The 16,827-nt window shown below is 41.0% G+C and overlaps 1 long non-coding RNA gene across 2 annotated transcripts; it reads right to left on the reverse strand.

Annotated features, from left to right (window-relative positions):
* Positions 1-7,656: 7,656 nt before the first annotated feature.
* On the reverse strand, positions 7,657-16,798 carry LOC120301607. 2 transcript variants are annotated; one of them, XR_005554949.1, is made up of 4 exons: positions 16,002-16,798; positions 12,016-13,446; positions 9,752-9,883; positions 7,657-9,158 (listed from the first exon to the last, which is right to left on the reverse strand). It is a non-coding gene; the product is annotated as an uncharacterized LOC120301607 (long non-coding RNA). The 2 variants fall into 2 exon arrangements; XR_005554948.1 differs by lacking the exon at positions 16,002-16,798 and having other exon boundaries at positions 12,016-14,083.
* Positions 16,799-16,827: the final 29 nt, after the last annotated feature.

The raw sequence follows: 16,827 nt of genomic DNA on the forward strand, positions 1-16,827 counted from the left end.
GTGAAACATGAAACTTAAATGCGTGTATTACTGTCATAAGACAAGACATGAGTTATAAAGTGGAACATGAGTTTTAAATACGTGTATTAGTTAGAAGAAGAACAAAAGGTTCATTTGTCGGTCGCACAGAAGTGCTAAAGTTTGAAGCTCTGCTACAGCTAACCATATATGTCACTATGTCTCATCTAGCTAACCACAAGTACGTTACAGGAAATTTAGACAGAAGTTTAAGCAAGATATGTTAGCTACAGAAAAGGGGGCTATATGCTGTAAGGGGGCTATGATTCAAAGCAACCAATCCATGCTACCTGTTCCTTTTGCGTGTTTTGCTGTTTCTGACAAGAATATATAAGCTTGTGTTTTGTTATGAGAAGCTGTTCAGATGTGGCTACAAATATAGTGCTCTGAACCTTTTGTGCAAAAGAAAGCAACTTCTTTTGATTCCGTGGTCTGAGTCCTGTGATTTTCTGCAATACAAATACTTGGAAAATGAACGTGACTTAGAATAACAAGAAAAAGCAAATTGTCTGCAGTCCTAAAGCCAAGTCAGTTTATCAAAGCAAGCTAGTTGACAATTTTAACCACACAAGTTTGCACATAATAAAGAAACTAAATGTGTATTTCAGTTTCTTATGCCTATGCAGATGGGTTCCAAGAAAACAGGATATGGCTGCACAGGTCCTACACCTGTGCACCTGGACCTGTGGCATCCAGTGAGACAACTCTCCTCAGAGAACTACACAGCCACCTCATAGGACACAAGAGTCTCCTGAATGAGATGAAAATAGAACAAAAAGCAGGAGGATTTTCAAGATCTATTGCTTAAATTGTCCCAAGCAAATGTATACACTTCAGGGCCATTCAGTGAAAGGAACCACAGTTTCCTTCTGCATCTGTCTGTCTGTCTCCATCCATCAATCCATCAGCAAGACTTTCAGCACCTGGACAGAATTGCTTGGTAGATGGACTTTGGAAGCCCCATCACTGACTCCCATCCATCCTGAATTTTCAGAAGAAAATGTGGGGAGGGGATTCATTTTGCCATTTAAGTAAAAGCTTGTGGTGTCCCCAGAAGGAACAATCCTACCCATGTTCAACACCTTCATGAAAGTACTGTGAGATTTAAGTGGGGTACAATCAGTAACAGCACAAAAAAATTGCCTAGGAAGCACATTTCTTATCCTTTCCAAAACTGGATTGTTTGGCTCCAAATTCCAGGCACAAATCAGGGTGTTAGAAAATAGTTTGTAGGTTAAACGTGCCTTGATCTGGCCACCCTTTTTGGATTTTAACAGTGTGCTTTATCTTTTCACATGGTGCCATTATTTTTCTTATCACTGGTTATAAACAAGGCCTTTTAAAAAATTGTTAAGATGGCAATGTGATTATTTTAGTTATTATTGAGTAGCATTGAACTTTCCATGTCAAAGAATTACTATAGGATGAATGTTTAATAAATGCTAATACTGTAATAACTGAGCTCCATCATAAGTAGGAGTCAACTTCATTCTATTCTTCCCTGTGAGGGAGACAGAATTTCAACATGTATAATTAATAAAATAGCAGGAGGCATTCTAGAGAACAGAACACATAGAGAAGACAGCTGCGATCTCTGTTGGAAATGGGAAAACCATCTGAGTTGTCCTTACTTGGGTCTTCCTGAAAGATCCTCCTGAAAAACAGCAATTGGAGTGGCAGAAGGATATAATTGTAGCTTGGGGTTGAAATGAGGAGTCCTTGGTGTTCTCTGAGCTTGCTTGTTTTCTTGCAGACATTTCATTACCCAAACTAGGTAACATCATCAGTGCTAGTAAGGGAAGTGTTTGGAACATGGCTCAAGATCCCAAAACTCACTTAGAATTCCAGCAACAAAGTTTTATTAAAAAAAAAAAAGTGTTTGCAACTCAACACCCCTTACAGTATCTCACCCGACACCTTAATCCAGACCGCCTAAAACCACGGCCCTCCCCATGCCCTTTGTATATCTAGCATCATCTATTTTTCAATCAACAAAGCTTACTTCTCATCTGTCTGCGGTTATGCCTTGAGCTCTAAACTTTATATACAGTTGTTTTTCCTCTACTTGCGGTTTCAGTTAGCTAGCAACTCCTGCTTTTCACATTTGTACTTGTCAACGTTTAGATAAGATAGTTGTTGTTGTTGTTAGTTGCGAAGTTCTGTCCGATCCATCGCGACCCCATGGACGACGTTCCTCCGGGCCTTCCTGTCCTCTACCATCTTCTGGAGTCCATTTAAGCTCGTGCCTACTGCTTCAGTGACTCCATCCAGCCACCTCATTCTCTGTCGTCCCCTTCTTCTATTGCCCTCAATCTTTCCCAGCATCAGGCTCTTCTCCAGTGACTCCTTCCTTCTCATTAGGTGGCCAAAATATTTGAGTTTCAACTTCAGGATCTGTCCTTCTAAACAGCAGTCAGGGTTGATCTCCTCTAGGACTGACCGGTTAGATAAGATAGACAACCTTTATGATTTTCAGATGGCTTCTTCTAACAACCTTTAGGCTCATTAGAAATTTCTGAATAATACTTTATTCCTTCCAGAAGCAAACCCCACTCCTGACTTGCTGATGATGTTATCTAATTTGGGTAATGAAATGTCTGCAAGAAAACAAGCAAGCTCAGAGAGCACCAAAGATATAATTATCCATAGTTTTCATGTTGTCATCAGAAAAATCCAAGGTAGATAAAGGTAAGTATGGTATTCAACAATATAAAACAGAATTTGACTCCTACATGTATAGAAAGGATGAACGTGTAATTACTAAAACCTATGATAACCAGAGGGAGAGTAAATGCACAAAGTTGGAAGGGCTCTACAATAACTAGAAAGGTGGAATGGTTGGTGAAGATGACAGAATTCTCACAGGTAAGTAAATCAACTTCTTTGATTAAAGAAAGGATAATATCTATATTTATTAGTGATTGGAAACTTCTGATGGACTTTCTACCAAATGGAATGGAATAACTTGCAACCAACTTGGTTTGGATTATCTTGCCATGGAAGAATTCAACATGGGATAACTGAATGCCACATAAATGTATTGTTATCTGCCAGTTCCTCTGACGTTGTTTTGTCATTCACATTTGCCCCTCTTTTAGCATCCTTTCTTTGATTCTATTCCATCATTTCTTTGATTTTAGTGTGACTCTTGTACTACAGATTTTAATTTTTGTATTTCTTGATTCACTTAGTTCCTTTTATTTTTTATCAGAGTCCATTTCTTTAACCTTTGTATTAATAGTTTCATCCTGTTACTTTTATTATTGGTGACCATGGTTTTGTCAACATTATTTTATCTCTTGTATTTTTCTAACCACGTTCCCAATTTTATTATTATTTGAAATGGTTTTGTCAAAAACTAAATTTTGTAGTACACATTTTCAGTTAGTTGTCATCAACTCACAGTTGTGTTTTTAAAAATGTTTTGGAGTTTTGTATTGTGCATCTGACATGCTGTTATTTGAGATTGCTCACTGTACGGAATAATTTGTAATGGTACAAAATTTTATTTAACGTAACACTACATGCTGATCATCATGGGCCATGGGAGGCAAATTTATTGACCGGCACTGAAATAAACAGTGTTCAGATAAAACATTCATCACCAAAACACAAAATTCATCAATTTTTGATACCATGGGAAAAACAGAGAACTTGATTACAATTGTATATTTTTCTGAAGAAACTTAATTATGTACAAATTCATTTCCGCAAGCCAAACGCTGGAGGAACTGCACATCAGATACTGCTGCTGGTGCATAAGCTGCAATCTGTTCCTATGGACTTTGCATATCTAGAATACCCTTGGTAATTCGAATCTTCAATACATGCTTAAAATCAGTGTAGGAACTCACTTTGTTCCAAATACCCTCACTTGAGGCACACAAGAGTGCCTTTTGGGTGGTTGCAAATACACCCGCTACCATCAGATAAACCCATTTTTTTCAGCCGGATTCACTACGGACCACTTGGTTTTGATGTGTTTTTTTTTTTTTTATTGAAAATTTTTTAAATTTTACAAAACAAATCCCCTCCCCAAACCCCCCCTCCCATACCCTCCCCCAGCTCCCCAAACCTCCCTAACCCTCCCCTAGACCTCCCAGAGTTGATTACAGGCTTGTCCTAAATATTTCAAAAAAAAAAAAAAAGAAAAGAAAAAAGAAAAAAAAACTTAAAACACATATAAATCCTAAACAAGTCTAATTAAATTAGATAGATTATCTTCTCTAAAAAAATAATAATTGGAATCATTAAACACATTATAATATATTCTAAACATCTTCTAATCATACTTATACTATCCATCATTCTATATAAATTCCTTCCAAAACACAATTTTAAACACTACTTTCTTTGAACATCTATACCTACAATATAAAATCTAATATGAATAAACAAATCTGAATACATTTAGTTAAACAAGTTATACTCCCTCCAAAACACAAATTTAAACATTACTTAAAACTTAAAACATTAGAATAAACAAGTTATACTTCCTTCAAAACACAAATTTAAACATTACTTAAAACTTAAAACATTAGAATCCCCTTATACGCATTTAATCAAATTCCATCTTATAAATAATAATAATAATTACTGATATTATTATCATTCTTTATAAACTCCCTCCAAAACACAAATTTAAAACTTAAAACATTAAAATTCCCTTATACACATATCCACAATAAACACATTAAACATTTAAATCTTCACCAATAACAAATTCCGTCCACAAGAAACACAGTCCTTATCAGTCTCAATTATACTGATGTTATTATTATCAGTCTCAATTGTCCATTTTCATTCTCGATCCTTATCAATCTCTAATTTTCATTCTCCGTCCTTATCCTTATCAAGCTCGAAAGAAATGCTTTGAGATCTGCCTTTAAAGATTGCTCCAAAATTCCTGAATCTCCCAACGACTCCGAAGCCAATACATATGAGGATTCCTTAAACTCCTTATTCTGTTGGTCTTTACAATTATATGTTGCACGAGTTATCCTCTGCTGAGGCCCCTCAGACTGAAATTTCCCCTTTTCAATTAATATAGGCTCTTCACACTGCAATTCTGCCGTTAAGGGTTGCTCCTTGTCCTTCTTCTGTTGATTACAATTATATGTTACACAGATTGTCTTCTGCTCCTCCATCTCTGTTTGTTGAGGCCCCTCAAACTGAAATTTCCCAATTTTCATAAGTGTGAGCAATTCAGACTGCAATTGATCCTTTTCTTTACTATTATGTGTTGCACAGGTTATCCTCTGGTCCTCCATCTCAACTTGTTGAGACCCCTCCAACTGAGGTTTCCCAATTTCCATAATTATAGGCTCTTCAAACTGCAATTCTACCTTCTTTTCTTCCAACTTTTTAAACTTAATAGATGGCGATGAACATACCCCCAGGATCGAAGTATAAAAGTCTTTTGCTTGAGAAACAGTATTAAGTCTATAACGTATCCCCAAGTAGTTCACCACCATTCCAATCGGAACATCCCATCTGAACGAAATTCGTCTCTTTTTAAGTTCATCTGCTAAAAAGGCAAACTCCTTTCTTCTTCTTAAAATTTTAGATGGGATCTCCTTTAAGATTATAACATCTTGTGAAGCAATTTGGGATCTCTTCTTATAAAAAGCTTGTATAATTTCGTTGCGCAGGGATCTTTTCCCAAAATAAATTACCACATCTCTTGGCAAATTCTTTTGCAGTGCCACCACAGAATTGACTCTAAATAATTTTTCAATTTCACCAAGTATTTCCTCTTTTTCTTTATTCAAAATCACAGCAAAGTCCTTTGCAACCATCTCTCTCAGATCTCCTTGCAAGGACTCTCCCAAGCCTCTAATTCTTAGGGCATATTCCATTTGTCCATATTGAAGCATAAGAATCTCATTTTCCATTTCTTTTTCCATACTTTCAAATTTTCCCTCCATCAATTCCACTTTTTCTTCTATCTCTTCTACCCGAGAGTTCAGCTTTTCAAGAACAGAGGCAACTCCTTTTAGAGCCAGAACTATCTCCTGCCTCAGAATCTTATTATTTTCCTCTAAAATCTCTTTCATTTCTATCTTAATTTGAGATATAGCATTTCCCATCATATCTTGCAAATCCTTCACAATTATTGGCTGGCCCAAGGAAGATGGTGAAGCTATAGATTTAGATTGTTGCACTGATGATAACACCGAAGAAGAAGCCACTTTAGGAACTGTAGAGATCCCTGGACGCTTTGGAGCCATCTTAAAAAAAAAAAAAAATCTTTACTCCTTCTTAAAAATTACAAAAATTAACTCCAAAAAATAAAAAAAGGAGTTAAAAAAACAAAAGATGGAAGAAAAAGAAAGAAAAGATAATAATAAAAGCATAGAGGAAAACACCAAAAAGCTTGCCAATCACCATTTACTTTCCCTTTCAACTAAAGGGAAGCCTTTAAAAATAAACAAAAATAATAATGCTTCTAAAATCCATAAGTCTTTAAGGTAAAAATCCAAATAAAATCAAAGGGAGTTAAAAAAAAAAAAAAAGATCCATTCCATTTTAAACACCAGAAAGCCTGCCTTTAAAAATAAGCAAAAATAATAATGCTTCTAAAATCCAAAAAAGCTGATCGCCATTTTATTTTCACTTTCATCAAAGAAAAAAAAAAGGAAAGAAGAATAAAGCATCCATTCCAGTCATTAAAAAGAAAAGAAAAGAGAAAGGGAAAGAAAAACACCCAAAAACCTACCGATCGCCATTCTAGCTGCCCAAAAGGAAAATAAAATAAAATAAAATAAAACGCCGGAAAGTCTGCCGATCGCCATTTTGCTTTCCCTTTCAGCAAAAAGTAAAAAGTAAGAAGAGGGAATATAAACGTAAAAATAAATCTTTAAACTAAAAATCCATATAAAATCGAAGAAAGCAAAAGCTAATCCTCTAGTCAACTCTGTCCGCTTCTAAAAAACTCACCAGTTCCCTTTAAGTGCGGAGGTGATTGCAACGGGTTGTTTTGTCCCTAGGGACAAAAGCAGCTGGGAAGCGGAGACAGTCTGAACTCCGTGGGAGCACTCTTTTCACCCCCCCAAAAAAAGAATATTGGGGGTGCATAAGAGGCTCTACCACTATTCAGACCACCCTCTTCCCCCCCCCTTTGCCCGGGAGGGGGATTTTGAACCGCTGAACAGCTGATGTCCGCTGTTCATAGCGATTCATTACACTTACCCAGGAGGATGGCTACAAAGTAGCCGCCATCGCCCATGCAAATCCACCGGAAGTCGGTTTTGATGTGTTTTGTCATGATCATAGAATTCAATAACTAACAAATGTATCTTTGTGCTGATATAGCACATTTATTTATTTATTTTATTTTTAAAATTTATAAACTGCCCCACTCCCGCAGGACTCCTAGCGGCTAACAATAAAAACACCATGTAACATGACAAAACAGACAATACAATAACAGTCATCCAGGGTTCAGATTTTATAAACCCCAGGCCTGCCGGAAAAGCCAGGTCTTAAGCAGCTTGCGGAAAACCAACAGGGTGGGAGTGGTCCTAATCTCCTGGGGGAGCTGGTTCCAAGACGTGGGCGCCATCACAGAGAAAGCCCTCCCCCGCGGCCCCGCCAAATGGCACTGCTTGGCCGACGGGACCTGAAGGAGGCCCAGCCTGTGGGATCTAACCAGATGAAGGGAACTATGAGATAGTAGGCGGTCTCGCAAACATCCAGTTTTGCATCGCTGGGGAACCCTGAAAAGGGTCGAAAGTCGCCCCGTAGAGGTGACCAGCAAGGAGGTGCTCTTGCTGGATTGCAGGAGAGTGGTAGCTCTCCCGCTCCTTCCAAACCAAACTGGTGGACGAAAGACCAATACGGCTCATCACTAGGCTGCAGACAGCCGAAGTCACACTCACCATCTGGCAACTTCAAAGCAGCGTGGAAAGGATTGGGTGAGATCTACCTCTCTTAAATCCTAATTGCTTTATGTACCTTCACAAGCTGCTAAAGTACTTTCCCCCCTGTGGAGAGGGAAGGGGGATTTCAGTTCCCTCCAGAAGTAGCTGCGATTGACTACAGCGGTGTTTGTCTTCCTTGCCCTCTCCTGCCTGGATAACCTATGTAGCTGTCCTCGAACCAGTTCAGTAGAGGTTGCAGCTCTCCTGGCAGATATTCTTCTAGAGCAACAACATATTCTTCCAAGACCGGGACAGGCACAAATGCCAACACTGAAACCATTTTTGCCTTCACAGCAAACTCTGCATTGGTGTTGAATTCATGAGCAGCTCCAATTGCTACCAAATGCTTTCTCACGTTCTGGGTGAGGTGGAACAAACAGAGAATGGTCTGTGGTTGGATATAAGCCACCAGGATTTTCATAAATTCAAACAGCAATTTATATGTAGCGCAGTTTGTTTGGCAGAAGTGCATACAACACAGGATGCACACCTCCATAGTTCTTTGCTAGGATCACATAAACCTGAGCAAAGAGCTTGGGAACAATTGCAAAAGTGCCATCCAGTTGTCAGATGACTGCAGAATGTACAAGCAACTACTTCTGCCAAATATTAGGATCCTCCTCAATCCCTCTCCGAAATCGCCAAGTAAGAATGGCTCTTCTACGCCTGGAGTTGGTCAATAGATATTGTATTCCCTGGGTAATACGAGGTAATCCAAGCTCACTGTGTCCAAAGGTGCTGCCTGCATTTGTTTTCATGTCCGCTGGATAGTTTTTTGCAATGCTGAAGTTCTAGGTACTGCAGCATAGACCGCTGGGCTCACTTGGCCAGACAGGTATTAATAATTTGGGATATCCCTTTCACTGTCTCTTCAGCTCGACGCTTCATCCTAGTCACAAATCCTGCCACTTCCACATTCACTGTTGAAGGCCAATGGGAATGACTGTTGATCCTCTTTATTACTTCTCTGTTTCTGGTGTGAATTCTAGCCTTGCATTTTCTATACTGATCACAGCGCCAAAATGTAACGGGAAGAATCAACTTCACTCAGCTTATCGAATACACAGAGATATCCATCAGAAGCAAACTTTTCTCTTCCTCTCTTGCTTATAACAGCAACATCCACCTCGCACGTCAAAATGGGACAACCAGACACAGCCAACTTGCCGCAACCACCTCGCCATGGCCATCTTGGCACAGTCAACTCACCATACTTTGCTAAAAAAAGAAAAAATGAACTCGTAATCAAACTTGTGTTTTAAAAAAGACTAACTATGTAAAGAAGAAAACAACTGTGTAACCTTAGAGAGGATAAGTTATAACCTTTTATTATTTTTGTCTTTATTTTCTTTCCTTGTTTAATTATATTATACTTTTTTTGTGTTCGTTTATCACCCTATTGCCTTACTTCCTCTTCAAAATTTGTATTGTTTTGTTCTGATAAAATTTCTTTAATAGAATTATAATAATAAAAAGAAAGAGCTGAGGAGCCAAGGTGGCACAGCAGTTAGAGTGCAGTACTGCAGGCCACTTTAGCTGACTGTGTTCAGCAGGTCAGCGGTTCAAATCTCACCGGCTCAAGGTTGACTCAGCCTTCCATCCTCCCGGGGTAGGTAAAATGAGGACCCAGATTGTTGGGGGCAATGTAAATATATATATATACATTGCTTACTGGTGTACACCGCTTAGAGAGTGCTTGCAGTTAAAGCGGTATATAAGTCTCATAAATAAATAAATAAATAAATAAATAAATAAATCTAATAACAGAACGTCTTCCCAAATACACTGACTGGGGAGTAGTAAATTCTTACCCAGACAGTCCACATTCCTATGATTTTTCCAGCATGACTTCACAATGCAGTGCTTTTTTGGTGAACATCCAGCTAAGACCCCTCCTCCTCGGAGGAATACACAGCCATCTCCTCGAAGGACACAAGACCTTCCTGAATGAGAAAAAGTAGATAAGAAGAAATCAGGAGAATTTACAAGATTTGTCCAACAGTTTAAATCATCCCAAGCAAAGATATATACTTCAGTGTCATTCAATGAAAATAATCCCTTCTCTTTCTCTGTCCATCCATCCAGTCATCCAGCCCATCCATCACTGACAACAATTCATATTGTGTTTGCAGAAGAAAAAGAGCCGAGGTGGCACAGCAGTTAGAGTGCAGTACTGCAGGCCACTTTAGCTGACTGTGTTCAGCAGGTCAGCGGTTCAAATCTCACCGGCTCAAGGTTGACTCAGCCTTCCATCCTTCCGAGGTAGGTAAAATGAGGACCCAGATTGTTGGGGCAATGTAAATATATATATACATTGCTTACTGGTGTACACTGCTTAGAGAGTGCTTGCACTTAAAGCGGTATATAAGTCTCATAAATAAATAAATAAATAAACTGAGGGGGTGGGTGGGAATTCTTTTTACCATTTAAGTAAAAAGCTTGCAGTGTCCCCAGAATGAACAATTCTATCCATGATCAACACTTCCATGAAAGTGCTGTGAGAGGCAGCCCAGGAATTAAATGGGTTGCAATGAATAACCACACAACCCTGTTTCTGTGTCTCCTCAGATTGCAAGGAAGCCATTACTAGTAATCTAAGCAATTGGCTGAAGAGGAGAATGCTGCCTTGGAAGACCATTTCTCACCCTTTCCAAAGCTGGATAGTTTGGCTCCTCAAACGAAGCACACATTGGAGGATTAGTTTGCAGGCCAGAATGGCCTTGAGGTGGCCACCTTCTCTGGATTTTTAATAATCTGCTTTATCTGTTAACATGGTGTGATTGTTTTTTTTTTCTCTTATCACTGGTTATAAACAATACCTCTTAAAAACAGTAAGAGGCCAATCTTATTATTTTAGTTATTACTGAGAAGCCTTGCACAATTCCATGTCACAGAATTAATAACTGTCATGGTTCCGATAGATGAAACTCTTCAAAGAATTTCGAGGCATTGTTCACCTTATTTATTTATTTATTTATGAGACTTATATACCGCTTTAAGTGCAAGCACTCTCTAAGCGGTGTACACCTTAAAGAATCTTTATTTGAGAAGCATAGCATCAGCACTAACATGGTGGATTCCCCTCCCCTGAGCCCATAGTATCAAAGCACACTTCCCTCCTCCAATTAACAATCATAAATCACATTCTCCAATTAGTTTGAAATGCAGACTCTCCCTCCATTTCTCCAGCCCAGTTCTTATCATCTCTTATTTCATTAACCTGGGCTCATACACTAAGTCCAGTATTGTTATGTCTATCTAAAGTTAACTCTCATGCACAATCCTCCTCCCCCCCCAGCATCATCTAACTCGTCAAAGCAAAAACATCAGATGTTAGCAGTGTTGACATAATAGGATGACTATTTAGCAGATATGAGCCGAGGTGGCGCAACAGTTAAAGTGCAGTACTGCAGGCCACATTAGCTGACTGTGTTCAGCAGGTCAGCGGTTCAAATCTCACCGGCTCAAGGTTGACTCAGCCTTCCATCTTTCCGGGGTAGGTAAAATGAGGACCCAGATTGTTGGGGGCAATGTAAATATATATATATATACATTGCTTACTGGTGTACATCGCTTAGAGCAGTGGTTCTCAACCTTTCTAATGCCATGACCCCATAATACAGTTCCCCATGTTGTGGTGACCCCCAACCACTTATACATCACCGAGTGCCAGGGGCGTGGCCAAAGAAAAGGGGGGAAAAATGGCAGACAGCCTTGTTTGGCGACCCCCGTGAAATGGTCGTTCGACCCCAAATGGAGTCCCGACCCACAGGTTGAGAACCACTGGCTTAGAGAGTGCTTGCACTTAAAGCGGTATATAAGTCTCATAAATAAATAAATAAATAAATAAATACTGTGATCATCTTATTTTTTTTATGCTTCTTTTACTTGAGTTGGAGGTTCAACCATTGCTTTAGCTCCACCATAACTACAAGTCAACTTTGTTCTATTCTTCCCTGTGAGGGAAACAGAATTTTAACATGCACAATTAATAAAATAGCAGGAAGCAAAGAGAAGACATAGAGAAGGTAAGACAGCTGGAATCTCTGTTGAGAAAGGGAGGACCTACGATTACCATTTGAGGTGTTCTGACTTGGATCTTCCTGAGAGATCCTCCTGGAAAAAAAACCTCCCGCGGGGGATTGGATGGATTCCTCCTTTCCATACTATCTCTGATATCCATAGTGAAGGACTTGAAACAGGAGACAGGAGAAAATAAAACAAATTAATGGGCATTATACAACAAGAAATGGATTCTTAGTCTCTAAACACAACTTCAATTTCTTGAGTGTCCATCAGAGAGTCCGGAACGTAAGAAAGAAAGGGAGGGGCGAAGAATTTAAAAACGTTCTTTATTCCCTTCTGGACTCCCACGACGAAGATCCCTCACCTGCAATTCAACCTGCTCCTTCTGCTCCTCTGCCTGACTCAGGAGGAAGCCTTCTGCCAGGGCCAACGCTTGGGAGCTGGTCTCTGCTCCATACTCCCAAACCCAGCTCTCTATTTCTGGGGGCAGAAGACTCAGGAGCTGCTGCATAACAACCAGGGCCAGCATTTGCACTTTGGTGTGTTTTTCTGGTCTCAACCGTTGATTACAAAAGTTGTGGAGTCGGCTGCAAAGTCCTCGGGGACCTCAGCCTCCTGGTATTTGATGCTACTGAGGTTCCAGGGCTAAACCTCTGAAAATGTGATGGTTTTCTCCTCCAGGATCTGCTGCCCAATTCTTCCCCAGATCTTCTAATAGCTGCCAGGCTCTACAGCAGAAGGGCCTTTTCCAATTCCCTTGAGGTGGGCAGGCAAAGTTCATCAAAATATATCTATATCTTAACAGAAATGCTTGTTGCTGATAATAGTTAATAGATAATATTAAGTTTGGCTGTGCAATGTAACCTAAATCATATAATCTGTGTGTCATAATTATAGAGATGTGTTCATGCTATGTAGAAACCATTTTACAAGAAGTGTCAGTGTCAACTAAAAGTCACAGATGTTGTAAGATAGCACCCGTGCAGAAAGGTGTGGTAAGACAACCGTTTGTGTCAACTTCTCCTTTTACTTATGTAGCTTCAAGATATAAACTTCTCTGTTTTAGTGTGTCAAAGGTAGATAAGAGCCACCCTAAGGCTAAGGCGTGGGTGGTTAATGCTATAAGAATTACTCTCTGAGAATAGCTCAAGGTTCAGAATTTGTCATGTGAATGCTCTGAACCATTGTGCACAAATAAAGCCTGTTTTCTCCAACCCTTCGTGGTCTTGTCTTCTGATGTAAGCATCGTGGTTTTTTCCACAACACCCTCACTTGCTAATGGTTGTTTCTGCATCCTTTGTCTGCCCTGGAAGGAAATTCCAGATAGGTCGGAAGAATCTTGTGAATCTCCAAACACCCTTCAATTCATACGAATATTCCTGTAGCTGCAGAACTGACCACAAAGGCTATCCAGGCCCTTCACCCAAGAGTTAACTTTTTGTTGCTAGGAAGGTTGCTGAGATGACTCTAGTTTCTGCATCTGAGATGGAAAATAAAATAAATTCAAAGAATGAAAAGGTGTTAGACTTAATCACTAAATAACATTCATCCTCATGATAAGGAGTCTTTTCCTGAGCTGGTAAAGGATTGCAGTGGCATCGTACCAATGGATCCACTGGGTGTTTCTGTATTTGTCCATCACGTGTGGTGCAAAATATGGTTCTAGCTTCCATCAAGAACTTGGAATATAAAACGAATGTTTTAATTTTGACAATTTTCTATTTGTTTTCCCCCCCAAAGGAAATTCTAGCTTTTTTCAAATTTAAGATCTACATTACCCTACAGTAAAGGTTCATAGAATATTAAGGATGTTCCTCACCCTTGTCTTTAAATTTGTACTGTGTAAGTAACTGGAACCATAGGGAAGAGAAAAGGAGGAAGCTCCAAAAATGGCTTATCCCAAGAAAGAAAAGTTTACTTTGTGTTAGAGGTCTTAATGACAAAAAGGAAGAAGACCCCAACATGAAATAATACTGAGTGAAATGATCCTGGGAAGGAACAACATTTTAATTATATCCTAAAGCAGTGGTTCTCAACCTGTGGGTCGGGACCCCATTTGGGGTCGAACGACCATTTCACGGGGGTCACCAAACAACGCAGTCCGCCATTTTCCCCCCCTTTTCCTTAGCTGTGCTACTCCCTTTTATTCTATTGGCTTTTGAAAGCCAATAGAATAGACTCTCTTGAATAGAGTCTAATTCTATTGGCTTTCAAAAGCCAATAGGAATTGTCCAGGTTGTCTCTGCCCTGCTGAGCCCGCCAAAAGTCCCATTCTGCAAATGGTGCTGCACCAGTTGAGTAGTCCCCGACTTACGACCGGTTGAGTAGTCCTCAACTTACGACCGGTTGGGTGTCGCGGCATTAAAAAGGTTGAAAACCACTGTCCTAAAGGTTGAGTTCCCATCAAATGAAATGCCAAGGAAATGAACCTAGCTTAGGGTGCTCGTTTTCTGTTTTTCAGGGTTTGCTTTCTGGGAACAGGATAACACAAAGACAGCTCCACACACACGGGCAAAGATCACATGAAACAGAGGGCTTGAAAGAATGCCCCTTTAAGATGATGTCCTGGTTAACTCACTTTCCTAAGGCAGGTTGAACTGGGGAGGATCTGACCCTAGTTTTGTCTTTGTCTCCAAAGGAAACACCGAAGATTTGCAACTTATATATCAAAAATAATAAAAAAACAAAGATCCAGAAAAACAGGGTGACTAATTTAACTGAGAATCCATTCCGAAAGGAAAAAAAAATATCAAGAAGAAAATCTCATGAAAACACTAATGTCAGGAAAGAAAGTGGGGAATCTTATTAGGTAGGTTGACTTCTCTGCATCTGGGGGATATTCAGGAGAACACTCAATGAACTTCTTTCTATCAAGAACTCAAGCCACCATCCAATCATATAGGGCTAACACTCTAATGAATTAACCTTGTTGTTGTTAGTTGCAAAGTCGTGTCGAACCCATTGTGACCCCATGGACAACGTTCCTCCAGGCCTTCCTGTCCTCTACCATCTTCTGGAGTCCATTGAAGCTCACGCCTCCCGCTTCAGGGACTCCATCCAGCCACCTCATTCTCTGTCCTCCCCTTCTTCTATTGCCCTCAATCTTTCCCAGCATTAGGCTCTTCTTCAGTGACTCCTTCCCTTTCATTAGGTGGCCAAAGTACTTGATTTTCAACTTCAGGATCTGGCCTTCTAAAGAGCAGTCGGGGTTGATCTTTTCTAGGACTGACCGGTTTGAACGCCTTGCAGTCCAAGGGACTCGCAGGAGTCTTCTCCAGCACCAGAGTTCAAAGGCCTCCATTCTTTGGCGTTCAGCCTTTCTTATGGTCCAACTTTCACAACCTAATGATCGTCTAACCCAGGGGTAGGCAACCTCAGCTCTTTTATGACTCATGGACTTCAACTCCCAGAATTCCTGAGTCAGCTGACTCAGGAATTCTGGGAGTTGAAGTCCATGAGTCATAAAAGAGCCGAGGTTGCCTACCCTGACCCTAACATGACCTTCTGATTCATGCAACTCCTATAAACAAGTTCCCCACATCTTAGTTTAATCCACTCTTTTTCAAACATAGACAAATAAAGAGGTTTGGACTTCAACTCCCAGACTTGAAAATAGCCAAGTTTGAGAAACACTGGCCTAATCGGGCACAGGGTGCGAATGTTGCGAATCAGTCCCATTTACACCTCAGTCCCTGCAACGTTTCCCTCCTGTCTGCCGGCAGAGCCCCTTTGCGGTCGGGGGGGAAAGTTTGGGAAGCAGCACCCCATCCCGGTCCTCGCATACGTGGCCCCGGACTTGTACCCAGAGCCGGCAGGAGGACTTCTGGCCAGACTCCCCCCCCCAGCACGCAGAGGCTCCCCCAGGAAATGGGGGAAACGGCCCCTCCCTTCGGGCGCACCCCGCCCCCTTGCCTGGCCCCTGCATGGAAAAGGGCGGCAGGGGAATATGGGACCCGGACTCCCACCCCGGGGGAAGACTTGGCCCGTCTCCACGCTCGCCTCCAGCGCGGCATCTCTTTGCACGCCGCCACTTACGGAACTCGGGAGTCTCGTCGCCATCCGCGTCCACGCAAGGCTTCCCGGCAGCCTCTGCGCCTCCCGCAAAAGCCCCGCCCCGCCACAACGGGGGAAGAAGGGCAAGATGCGCCCCCAACCTCTTTTGGCAAGATCGTCGGGCAACACGTGCCTTGCGCCCGCGGAACAAGCCGGCGCATGCTCAGTTCCCTCCTGCAGCTGAGAGCGCCCTCTAATGGATTCTGTGCAAAGTGCCAGCATTCCCGGCAAGGGCAGGAAAGAGGAGCGTATCTGAGGGGAAAGGGGAGGACAGGGATGATGCGTATAGGAGTCGGAGGAAAGGCCTCTCTCATTGTTTCCCTGCCCCATAAAGGCTTCGACGTCTCCAGAGACGGTCGTTTCTCCATCTTCTTTTCCTTCCTGTCCAGGAACCATCTGTGGAAATGGAGAAAAATTTCTCTGGAGGATTTGAACTTGCTTCCCTCAAGCACAGCCACCCTGAAGGCTCCGCAGAGATTGGAGGAAGCCTCAAAAGAGGCTAAATCCTGTCAGAAATGGCCAGGCAGTCAGAAAACAAGGACCAGAAGCCTCGCTGGAAACACAATTTGTGCCTTACAGGTTGTTGCAAACTCTGGCCTGAAGTGGCGGAAGATGGGACAGAGGCAGGGAAGCCACTACCAGGAAAATGGAGATTTCTAATGATTTTTATTTCTATATTTCAATATATACAGTTGCCTTTCTCGAATTCTTGGTTCTGGGGACCTAAGAATAATTGGAAAGACCGAGTGGCAGGTTGTGACCAAGAAATTAATCCTGAAAAAAAAAAAAGAAAACCAGTTCCAAAATA

This window comes from Crotalus tigris, unplaced genomic scaffold (assembly GCF_016545835.1).
Source record: "Crotalus tigris isolate CLP2741 ecotype Arizona unplaced genomic scaffold, ASM1654583v1 scf7180000024386.1433019, whole genome shotgun sequence".
Classification (NCBI taxonomy): domain Eukaryota; kingdom Metazoa; phylum Chordata; class Lepidosauria; order Squamata; family Viperidae; genus Crotalus; species Crotalus tigris.